Source organism: Saccostrea echinata, unplaced genomic scaffold, assembly GCF_033153115.1.
Source record: "Saccostrea echinata isolate AGI-Se365-2 ecotype Australia unplaced genomic scaffold, CSIRO_AGI_Sech_v1 ptg000054l, whole genome shotgun sequence".
In the NCBI taxonomy this organism is placed as follows: Eukaryota; Metazoa; Mollusca; class Bivalvia; order Ostreida; family Ostreidae; genus Saccostrea; species Saccostrea echinata.
In genome coordinates, this window is record NW_026889803.1 from 709,991 (window position 1) to 718,956 (window position 8,966).

Below are 8,966 nucleotides of genomic sequence, written 5' to 3' on the forward strand. Positions count from 1 at the left end.
GCCCAGGGCAAACCAGAAACATACAAGATAGGCGTCTCTGGGCAGACGAATCGTGAAAGGAAAATAAGATCTAACAAAATGGCGTGCGGGAAGGTCAGTGCATGTGGTCAGGGTGTTATTCCTAGGTCAATTCTATCATTCTTTATAGCCCTAGGCTAAAGCGGGAACAAATGAGGAAAAACACGTATTGTACAGCTGTTGTGTGCGTACGGATTTTCTGAAAGACTTAAGTCGATAAAATCTTAATGATTTTAAACTTACTTTTTAGGGATTTACTTCGTGGTAGACTACCTGACATCAATCTATCTTCCCGCCGGAACAGTCTGCTGTTTTTACTATCATTCCAACAACAGCGTATCGCTTTGCTTGAACAGTTGAAAGTGCGTGGTATAAAATTATCATTCCATTAACAGCGTGTCAGTTTAAATTTCACAGTGATTAATTACCTTCACAGGTACTTAAAAATATAATATTACCTGTGATTACTTTGGTATGGATGTTTAATTTCAATGAAATAAATACTATGTACACAGAACCCAGCAATACATTGGATATTATTTTTTATCACAGGTGCTTGAGGACAGGAATCCCCCCCCCCCCGATTTAGACCCCCGGGCTTTTTCGACTTTTTTCTCATAAATTATCTTTCAATGACATATTTGTGATCTATACTTCTTCTATTTACAACAAAACTTCAGAGCGCTGAAGATTACTTGCTGGTGCGCATGCGTGACCTAAGCAAACGAAATCGGGGGGGGGGGGGGGGGGACTCCCTAGGTTCACGCATGCGCATTCTCCATACACAGGCACTTGTTTCTGTAATAATTTTTTTTATTATTTAAGGAATGTTTTTAAAGTTTTGTGTGAGTTATTTAAGAAATGAATTTAATTTTTGAAGATTCATGAGGACATGAACTACGACGTACGCTTCACGCCGGCATATTTCATGAAGCGCGTACGTTAGCGCTTCATGATAAATATGCCGACGTGAAGCGTTGTACATAGTTCATGTACCTCATGAATTTTCAAAAATTAAATTCTTTTGACGTCAAGTAAAGTATTATGACGTAACAATGGAGATATTAATGCTCATCTATGGTAGTTCATGAGAAAATAAATAATCTTCTAATTTGCAAACAATCTTAAGGAATAATATTTGGAAACGTAAATATTTAAGGAATGTTTTTAAGTTTTGTGTGAGTTATTGGTGTGTAAATCACACAGACTTGTCATGTAGGCATATTTGATGAAGCGCGCTAGCATTTTACAAGTTTAAAAGCACGGATAATATCTTCAATATCTGAATTTCTTGCTGCCCTATATCGCATTTTTATACACAAAAATGACTTTCAAATCAATATCAAAGTTCGCTTAGAAGAAAAACACAGCAAATGTAAATATTATACTATTGGTCAAAAAGTCATTTTTGTGTATACTCACGCGTAGAAATATACACGGTGAAACTCGCGCTAAAGTGACGTCACAATGAGGCTACAGAGACGTAAATAAAAATTTAACGATGGAGGGCATCAAGAAATTCAAATATTGAGTATATTATCGGTGCTTTTAAACTTGTAAAATGTAAATATAAGGAATGTTTTTAAGTTTAGTGTGAATTATTGGTGTGTAAATCACACAGACTTGCACGTAGGCATATTTTTCATGAAGCGCTAGCGCGCTTCATGAAATATGCCTACGTGACAAGTCTGTGTGATTTACACAGCAATAACTCACACAAAACTTAAGGTATGTCACTCGTGAAATTTGTTATATCAAGGATTTTTTGAGAAGTATATTTTGGATAAGTACTCATATAGTATGACTCAAAATCGCAGAGAAAATGGGGGGTCAGTGTGCATCTAACTGAGCTACGGTACAATTAAGTTGACCTTTTTGCACTTAAATTGTAACTCTTTGGTTAATCACTTTAACCGTTATCATATTTTATAAGATGTAACCATGGCAATAAACATAATTTTATTTTACGTAAAATAGTTTGAATAATATTTATCATTGAACAAATCATGCAAATTAATGCGCGTAAATTATTGTGTGACCTTTTTGCACTAAAAAAGTCTCATATTTGGGGTATTAAAAATCTAAATAGGCAAAAGAATATTTTCTTGTATCAAACTTTTTACGACTTAAGTGTTGATCGGTCAAAAGTATCGAGTAGTTTAAAATAATGAAAGAAAAAGTTGGGGTCAGTGATGTAAATTTTGAAATATTGGTCAAAATATGCGATTTTCAGGCAAAAAACTGTGTAAATTTTATCTCGACTTCCTTAATATATCTTCATTCCTTGGCAATGTTTGTTGAGCGAAGGTGTAAATTTTGTTATAAAAATATAAACTGAGACCTATATTTAATATTCCAGGCATATCATAACGGAAAATATTTTCTGAGTAAAAGTATGTGAGGCTAAAGTTCCAAAATATTAAATTCAATAAATGTGAAAATTTGCAGAATTTTCTGCTAAATATCCTTCCGCCACAAGAAATAGTCCCTTATAAATCTTGCTTCTTTGTGAATTTTTGAGCAGTTTTTTAATTGAATGTTGAACATTTTACATTGTTTAAATTAAATTTGTTATAAAGATTGAATTGTAATAAATAGTTTTTAAGTAAGAGGTTCTGATTGAAATTTTCTAAAAGGCTGACGAGTGACATACCTTAAGGTCAAGATCTAGTAAATGAGTTTAGACTGTCTTTTTGGTGCTAGATCCATTATGACGTCATAATTGATTTTAAACTTAATTTTTCCCGTACTTTATGGCTATTATAGAATTATGTAGAAAATGAAACATTTTCATGTAATTCAATTTGAAATCATGTCAAAATTAACCCCGAAGCCTATATTCAAATTAATATCATTTTAAAGAAGAGGTCAAGAAGATATGAAAAACTGTTTTCTGAGAGACTGAAGGCAATATTGATACATTTTCTTTTTCTGAGAAGGAAAAAACTCCCATATTTATACCTAACTTCCTTCATTTTTCATTGAAAATAACAGTTTAAAGTATCTTTTTTCGTTGAGTTTACCTAAAAATCATGCCCCGATACACCTAATTTCGCCAAGCTATATTTGTAAAGGATCATTGAAAGAACTTGTTTCTCAAATTTCAGAAATCTGAAGGCACCTTTCTTTTAATAGATCTTGACCTTAAAAACATTCCTTAAATAGAGAGAGAGAGAGAGAGTAGGGTAGTAATCTTTAATTATCAAATGTTTGTTTAATTAAGCCAATTTCCCCAATTGATGATATAGATTATATCACAAATGTGTCACCCATATATAATTTATGAGAAAAAAAAGTCGAACAGTCCCGGGGGTCTATATCGGGGGGGGGGGGGGTCCTGTTCTCAAGCACTTGTGTTTTTTGTTACATAAAAGTCCTTTTAAGAACAATTTTAACATATTTGTACATCATATATATTAGTCCAGGTATCGTATAAGAAATACAAATTACCCAACAGTGAAAACTAAGTACATATATTTTTTTCTTATTTTGTGTTTCATCTCTTGTATCCCTTAACTAGAAATGGTGGATCCACCTCCGTTTTTTTGTGTCTTAGTTCCCTCGGAAGCTTAATTCTGGGTATCACTGTGACTCAAAAATATGAGATGTATCTTAAGGTATGTCACTCGTCAGCCTTTTAGAAAATTTCAATCAGAACCTCTTACTTAAAAACTATTTATTACAATTCAATCTTTATAACAAATTTAATTTAAACAATGTAAAATGTTCAACATTCAATTAAAAAACTGCTCAAAAATTCACAAAGAAGCAAGATTTATAAGGGACTATTTCTTGTGGCGGAAGGATATTTAGCAGAAAATTCTGCAAATTTTCACATTTATTGAATTTAATATTTTGGAACTTTAGCCTCACATACTTTTACTCAGAAAATATTTTCCGTTATGATATGCCTGGAATATTAAATATAGGTCTCAGTTTATATTTTTATAACAAAATTTACACCTTCGCTCAACAAACATTGCCAAGGAATGAAGATATATTAAGGAAGTCGAGATAAAATTTACACAGTTTTTTGCCTGAAAATCGCATATTTTGACCAATATTTCAAAATTTACATCACTGACCCCAACTTTTTCTTTCATTATTTTAAACTACTCGATACTTTTGACCGATCAACACTTAAGTCGTAAAAAGTTTGATACAAGAAAATATTCTTTTGCCTATTTAGATTTTTAATACCCCAAATATGAGACTTTTTTAGTGCAAAAAGGTCACACAATAATTTACGCGCATTAATTTGCATGATTTGTTCAATGATAAATATTATTCAAACTATTTTACGTAAAATAAAATTATGTTTATTGCCATGGTTACATCTTATAAAATATGATAACGGTTAAAGTGATTAACCAAAGAGTTACAATTTAAGTGCAAAAAGGTCAACTTAATTGTACCGTAGCTCAGTTAGATGCACACTGACCCCCCATTTTCTCTGCGATTTTGAGTCATACTATATGAGTACTTATCCAAAATATACTTCTCAAAAAATCCTTGATATAACAAATTTCACGAGTGACATACCTTAAATTCTGGGCTAAAATATTCCCCGAACGTCTACTCGCTAAAACAACTTTTTAGTTATCACACTCAATCAAGAGGCCCTCTAAAGGGTCCAGGTAGAGTTTACCTGCGTTACCTTGATTTAGCAAAGTAGTCTAAATGAATTAATAAGAATATTTACTGATAAAATTGTGTACTAAAGAAGAGTTTATTTATTAAATACTTGCTATAATTGAAGGAAATGGACAAATATTTTTTCATATAATTATAATATATATTTTAAAAAAATTAATATTAGTAAAAGAAACATTACATCACAAAAGATAGCATGCTTATGAATTATTTTCAAATATTACTTTTTTAACCTAACACTTGGCACTTGACGCATTACTTACATCACATTTTAAGCTTTGTTTAATCTATATTAAACATGGAGAAAATTTTTCGCATTTGCAGGCCCGTAGAACGAAAACATTTTTCTGAGTATTGACTTTTCCTGAAGAAGAATCTTTTCCTCTAGATTTAATATGTAAATTTTGATTTAGATGCCCCCCCCCCCCCCGCCCCCAATACTTTTTGTTGCTGTAAGGTCGAGCGCTGGCGAATTCCAGCACTTAAAAAAAATATATAAAAATATAAAACAGTTGGAGAAAGTCCATCCCTGCCCACACACAAACACACAAAATAGGATTTTCAGGGGTTATTTTTTTTATTCTTTTAATTTTACTTGTCAGATTTCTTGGGAGGTTGCCCCTTCCCCCATTGTTTAAACCACAGCGACCTGTTTGTTTGAAAGCAATCTATATGTTAGCACCGTTTTATTTACATCAAAGTTCAGACATGTAACTTATCGTTTTTGTAAAAGGGGAAGGAGCAGAATAAATTTTGATAACTTACTTTTAAAAATATTGCTTAAAATCCAAATTCAATGGGGGGTGGGGGAGTGGGGGGGGGGGGGTTAAAATTCAAAATAAAGTTTTTTTTCTTCAAGTAATCGTATTTACGCTTTTCAAAATAAATTATTTTAAGATCTCTTCTGAAAAGATTGTTTTAATTGCAAATAAGATCCTTTAGTGTTCAAAGTAAATGCACAATATAAATATCTAATAAAACGTCAAGAAAAGTCAGATAATCTTTTTATTCTTATTTTTGATAAAAAAATCATTTATGAAAATAAAACACATTATTTTATTTTTTTTTTTTAAAACAATGGATAAAATCTTCAAGATTTTTACATTTCTTCTGAAAAAAAATGTAAAATAATAAATATCTTTTATCAATTTTTGCATGCTGAATCCATGTTTCAAATGAGATGCCCTAAAGATCAAAAAAATAAAATATTGCTGGTGAATTCTCCTCCAATAAATGCAGGTGTAGTTAGTTCATAAAGGTAAACTCTACCTGTACCCCTTAGAGGGCCCCTTAATTGAGTGTGATAATTAGATGTTTGTTTTGTCCAGTAGACGTTCGGGGAACACACCTAAAATATTGCCTCAGGAATCCCGGCTAGAGACTCGAGAATCGTACTAAAAATAGTACGCCAAAGTCCAGAATGAGATTACAGGTGCCGGTTTAAATGAATATATAAATAAAATTAACAAAACTAAATTCTTTCATCAGATCCGAGTATCATGCAGTAATCAAAGCAATAACTTTTATCAATCCCCCCTTTTTTTGACAGCAAAACAGCTTTCGACTCCTTCTGCGGTATATACATATTAAATAAAAGTACCCAGACAGCCAGTGATTGGGTGCGTATCATTACCGCTACATTTTCAAAATTTTCATTACCGCTACATGCACATAACCGCAACAAAAAAGGATACATTACCGCTACATTTAAAAGTATACATTACCGCTACATTGCCTCTTTAGTTAGCCAGCGTCTTATGCGTGTACAGTACAACATATATATATATATATATATATATATATATATATATATATATATATATATATATATATATATATATATATATATATATATACATGCATAAGACCTGTTTCCGCTGCTCACCACGGGGAGGTGAAAGTAGGACTTTGAGCTGGATGGTTTTTATGCCCCGCCATGAATATCGCCGGGGCATATAGTGTTTGTCATGTCCGTCTTCCGTCCTTCTGTCTGTCCTTCCGTCACACTTTGCGTTTAGCTCTGTTCAAAGCTCAGTTTCAAAGAAACTATCCAAGATATTTTTATCAAACTTCATATGCTGATAGATATTGATGAGAGCTATGCAACTGCATCAACATTTTTTGACCTTGACCTTTCATTTGACCTTGACCCCACTTTTCTTAAACTAGTGTTTAGCTCAGTTTAAAAGATACCATTCAAGATAGTGTAATCAAACTTCATATGTTGATACATACTGATGTAAGCTATTCAACTGCATCAACATTTTGACCTTGACCTTTCCTTTGACCTTGACCCCACTTTTCTTAAATTAGTGTCAAACTTCATATGCTGATACATACTGGTGTAAGCTATTCAACTGCATCAATATTTTCGGACCTTGACCTTTCCTTTGACCTTGACCTCACTTTTCTCAATTTGTGTTAAACTCAGTTTTAAAATAACCATTCATAATATTTTTATCAAACTTCATATGCTAATACATACTGATGTAATCTTTTCAACTGCTTCAGCATTTTTTGACCTTGACCTTTCCTTTGACCTTAACTTCATTTATTTTAAATTAGTGTTTAGCTCAGTTTTAATAAACCATTCAAAATATTTTTATCAAACTTAATATGCTGATACGTATTTGTGAGAACTATTCAACTGCATCAAAAACGGTTGACCTTGAACTTTCCTGTGACCTTGACCTCACTTTTCGTAAATTTGCATTTTGCTTAATTTTAAAGAAACCATTTAAGATATATTTATGTAAGCTTATACACTAATACATAATTTGGTAAAAATTTATCATCTATGTACGACTTTTTAGATTTCAATTTCAATTTTAAAGAAACTATTCAAGATATTCTCATCAAATTTCATACACTAATACAAATTTTCATTTTGCATTTCTAATATAACCTCGGCGGGGCATTCATGTCCTATGGACATATTTCTAGTTTTTAAAGGATTTTTTATTTGTCACAAACTTCTCAATAGTAGCCATGACATTCATCTGACGCTAAATCGACTACAGACTTATATATACTCATTTTGATTAGAATTCAGATCCAAACTGTACTTCACTACATGGTGAGTGAATTATATTGAATGGAACTCATATCCCGTGCCATTGCTGGCCGATTCCGTATGTAGAGGTTGTTGTCGGCATTAGCCCATTTGATAAAAAAATGTAGCGGTAATGATCGCCCGAAAATTTGAGAAAATGTAGCGGTAATGAGTTGAAATTTTTCGCAATGTAGCTGTAATGTTGACCTCCCCAATGATTAAGTAAAAAATATTTTTGGGAAATACACTTTCGAAGACATTTTACCTGCCTTGTGACATCGCAGTAAAATCTATTTCTTTATCAAACTTACTAGATTTACAACTTTTGAACAGATGAAACTTTGCTCTTAAATGTATAACAGACAACTTCTGAATAAAATGAGATGCAGTTCACATGTCTGTAAAATGGGGGGGGGGGGGTGCACCCCCTTTTCGTGTGTGTGTGTGAATAAGATTTTGCTGCATTGATATAAAATATAATATTTGATTTATGTATAATTCATAATATGAAAATTTTCAATTAAGGAATACTTGCCCCCCCCCCCCCCCGATTTTTGTTGGAGCATAGTTGAACACTTGAAAATCTTTCACTGGAAAAAATAAACGTAATACATAGTAACAGAAATTTCTATTTTTAGTAACCATGGCAACACCGTTTATCAAAATCAAAACCCAATGTACTAAATTATGTATCGTAGTATAGTCTTATTGTGTGCAAAGTAATCACTGCTGGTAATGTGCGAATCGAGAAAATCTTGGTTTCGGACACCCGCTACTATTGGTTTACATCAATGAGGCTGTATATGTCAACTAAACGTTCAGAAATGATAGTGCATTTAATTGAGTCGTAATTATTAATGTTCAGCATGATTTTATGCAGTAGAATTGCTTGTTGGTTGAACACATGTAAGGAGCAATCCAGTAACTGCTTTAGATTACATGTACATCCGTTTAATGTATTTTACAGGATCTATTCATATTTCCAGTTTACATGATAAACACGATTTACACTACATTATTTGTTTTAAGGTGGTTGGATCCTGCCATCAAAAGTAATGAGAATTTTTTATCAAGTGTATTTTTAGAATTTATACACATAGCTATTATATTAAAAATCAAAACAAAAAATGGGGGTCAATGCACTTCTTTGGCGCTACAGAGCATTTAGTTTGACCTTTTGCACTGTAAATACGTCTTACACATAAATCTATTTTTAAAGTTTTTCCTCCAATATTTTTTATTC